Here is a 3876-nt window from a genome sequence, read left to right on the forward strand (position 1 = left end):
CATGTGTCCTGATCCCCTAATTTTTGTGAGCCGTATATTTATCTCAATAAAGCTGTTATAAAACAGTAGCTGTTAAACAGCATCCTGAGCTGCTGTAAGTATTGTAGTCACACAGACCCCGTGATGAATGCCGCCAGCCCTGCCAGGAGTCCTTGCCTGTAACTTGTTAGGCATTGCCACTGTCTTCCGAGCCCTCATCTCCCTGGCACTGGGGTAACATTACTATGTCCCTTATTTTATACTAACAGAAGCATTACAAGGCCCCTGGCATTATTCCCACTTAGAGAGTGAGGAAACTGAGGTGTGGGGAGATGACTCCTCCAATGGCACAGAGTGGAGAACAGCGAAGCCACGATCAGAATCCAGATCTGTCACTCCATAGCACTTTGTCTGTGGAGCTTTGTGAGGTGCTTCCAGCCCTGCCTGCCTCCCTTCCTGCCCCTTGTCTGGCTCAGCTAGCTACAGCCTCACTTGAGAGGCTTGGGGACTGTGAGGAGTAGCCAGGGCACCCATACGCTCCCACACCTGCTATTGCCATGTCACATGGACGGCTATGAGATGGTGTGAAGAAAAGTGGTCTCTGGCCTCCCCTCGCTGGTACCGGGAAAGTGTGTCCTGAGGCTGCTTGTTGTGGGGTCCAGCTGACCTCCCTCCCACTCAGCTGCTTCAGGCATGAGGCCAGGCCAGGCCTTTCTGGCTGCAAGGTCAGACCAGGGAGAGCCTTGGGCACTCTGTCCTGGCTTCTCATCCCCCCTGGCCAGAGGCTAAAGAAGTGACAGGTTCCTTGAACTCCCAGGAGGGTCCAGCTGCCTCCTAGAAGCACATTCTGCACCTTCAAGTGTATTCTGTACCGTCTCAACAAAAGAGGAGGCAGTTTTAGGGGCTCATCATAGCCGCTGGATCCCTAAATATCCCCCAGTTTCCTGTGTACTTGCTGTCCCAGGACTGAGGTGACTGGGTAGGGGCCTTCAGATTATTACCACTCCTGCCTAGCCTGCCTGCCCAGGCTTTATCTTATCCTTCACAGCTGTGGGCCCATGAGAGGCCAGCAGGCTGGAGTGAGGACAGCTACCTCTCCTGCCCAGGTCCTGTGGGTCCTGGCTGCCCAGTGTACACAGACCCAGCAGGCCCCCCTTCGCCTCCCTGCAGGCCTGGCCTGTTCAGGGGCCCCTGTCCCACCGTTTGCTTCTAGAGACTTTTCTGTGAGGGCCTGTAGGCTCTGGGGACCATAGGCGACTTTGCTGACAGAGACCTACAGGTCTGAGCTTCCTCCATACTCACCCTGGCCATTGTCCTGCAGGACCCAAGGCCCTTCTCCAGGGGCCCCCAGGGCAATAAAGTGAAGAGGCTGGGGTCTCTGGAGTAATAGAGACCCGAGTTTCAGTCCCAGCTCTGTCCCTTACTGTGCTGTGGTAAATGGTGGGTCCTCTAGCCTTAGTTCTAGCTTATATGTGAAATGGGAATAAGCCTGTGGTGAGGACTAAAGATATGTACACATAAAGCACTGGCTTGCAGGAGGTGTTCAATCCTGTCACCTTCACCTCCCACTCCAGCTGCTCACCTTGTGTGTGTGTGTGGGGGGGGGAGGGGGGGGCTGTTCCAGGCACTGCAGTACCAGAGAAGACCACCAGGTGGCATACATCCTGGTTTCCCCTTCCCAGGACTGCTGCCTACAGACCTTTGTTCATTTCCTTACTCTTCTATGGTTTACTTTTCTTTCTTTTTTTTTTTTTTTTCATTTTTCTGAAGCTGGAAACGGGGAGGCAGTCAGACAGACTCCCGCATGCGCCCGACCAGAATCCACCCGGCATGCCCACCAGGGGGCGATGCTTTGCCCCTCTGGGGCGTCGCTCTGATGCGTCCAGAGCCATTCTAGCACCTGAGGCAGAGGCAACAGAGCCATCCCCAGCGCCCGGGCCATCTTTGCTCCAATGGAGCCTCGGTGCGGGAGGGGAAGAGAGAGACAGAGAGGAAGGAGAGGGGAAGGGGTGGAGAAGCAAATGGGCGCCTCTCCTGTGTGCCCTGGCCAGGAATCGAACCTGGGACTCCTGCACACCAGGCCGACGCTCTACTGCTGAGCCAACTGGCCAGGGCCTGGTTTACTTTTCTTATTACAGATTATGGTCATGTGCCCCTTAACCAAGGGATGCCTTCTGAGATATGCATCCCAAGGTGATTTCATCATGCAAACATCACAAAATGTACTTACAAAACCTAAATGGTGCCCTGGTGGCTCAATGGGTATAGCATCATCCCTAAGTTCTGACGTCACAGGTTTGATCCCCGGTCAGGACATTTAGGAGACCAATCAATGAGTGCACAACTAAATGGAACTACTAAGTGGAACAAGTTGATGCTTCTCTCTCTCTTCCCTTTTCTCAAAATCAACAGGGAAAAAAACCTAAATGGGATGACTACTACTGTAATATATGTGCTAGTTCTATACAACAGGCACCTCTGTAGGTTTGTTTATACCAATGTCACCATAAACATAATTTGTTGTACTATGACTATCACTAGGTGAAAGTAATTTTTCAGCTCCATCAATCTTACTGGACCACTGTCACTCATGCATTCCACTGCCAACATGTCATCTACAGCGCATGACTATACAAGCATCATAACTACGTCAGGACCCAGCGCTCTGGCTGAGAACTGTCTCCCTCCCTACCTCTGTTGGCCCATGCAGAAAAGAGGGCTTGCCTACTTCCCTCTTCCTCAGACCCCCAAGCCTAGTGCTGAAGTCACTTCCAGCTCGTGTTTGCAGGCAAGAAGCCCGGGCTCCGAGGTGGAGAATGGCCTCGCCAGCCCAGGCCTCCTCTCCAGCACTGCTTTATCCCCTGCCTCTGGCATTGGTGAGTGGAATGGACACAGCTCCTGGCATAGCCAAACCTGAACCAATCAATAGCTGAGTGGGAGGCAGTTTGCTCTAGGGGTGGGACTGGCTCATCCTGTCCCGACTGTCAGATGAACAAGTGAGCATGTCTGAAATGTGCCTCGTCCTCCCTGAGGGCTCTGAGGGTTTCCTGGGGACCCACCAGGGGCCAGGGGCCTCCAGTCCTGTGTCCCTGGCACTAGTTTGTCCTAGGCTAGTACAAAGGTCTCCACATTGACCACAAGCAGAGCTGACTTCAGCTGAACCCAGGTAGCAGGGGGATAAATAAACTGGTCACAAGAGCGAGGGCAGCAGCAGCAGAGGGGCTGAAGCTGAGGCCTACACAACTCTTTAACTGTGACATCAGTAGCTCCTGGGCCAGCGGTCAGATGCAGAGTCCCAGGCTCTGGAAGTCAGGCCCACGGATCTGCGTTGTAACAAGTTGAGGGGAGTACTTCACACTCGGGATTGAGGATTTCTAGTCTGTGGTCCAGGGTGGGAGCTGGAACTTCTTGTTAACTCAACACCCGCAGCTGATGTTAACTTGAGGGTCACCTTCTTCCTCAGGCTGGGGCTGCCCTCTGCTTTTCTGAGACAACTTGTTAAGAGAATATGGCAAGAAGCAGGGACAATAAGCAAACGTGCCTCCCCCCTCCCCAGACCTCTGGCTGCAGGGTTCCGGGTGCTTGGGGGAGGTGAGGCAACCCTCAGGCACCCTGGACAGCTCTGGGACTGAGGTGGCTCCCAGCCTCCCTGCAGCTGCTGGCTGAGGGTGAGGAGGGATTGGGGTTGCAGCTTCTAGGCCGGAAGGCAGACTGAAGTCCAGTGTCACCCGTCAGTGCCTGTGAGGCAGCAGCAGTTTTGGCGGCTGCAGAAGGCCCTGGGCACCCAGGCCCTGGCCCAGAGCCAAGGGTGCCAACCTCCCTCCCACTCCCTCCACCCTTCTTCTCCAGAACCAGCACCGGCTGTATCCACTGAGAAAAAACATTTCAGGGACTGAC

The sequence above is a fragment of the Saccopteryx bilineata genome, chromosome 10, assembly GCF_036850765.1.
Source record: "Saccopteryx bilineata isolate mSacBil1 chromosome 10, mSacBil1_pri_phased_curated, whole genome shotgun sequence".
Taxonomy (NCBI): Eukaryota; Metazoa; Chordata; class Mammalia; order Chiroptera; family Emballonuridae; genus Saccopteryx; species Saccopteryx bilineata.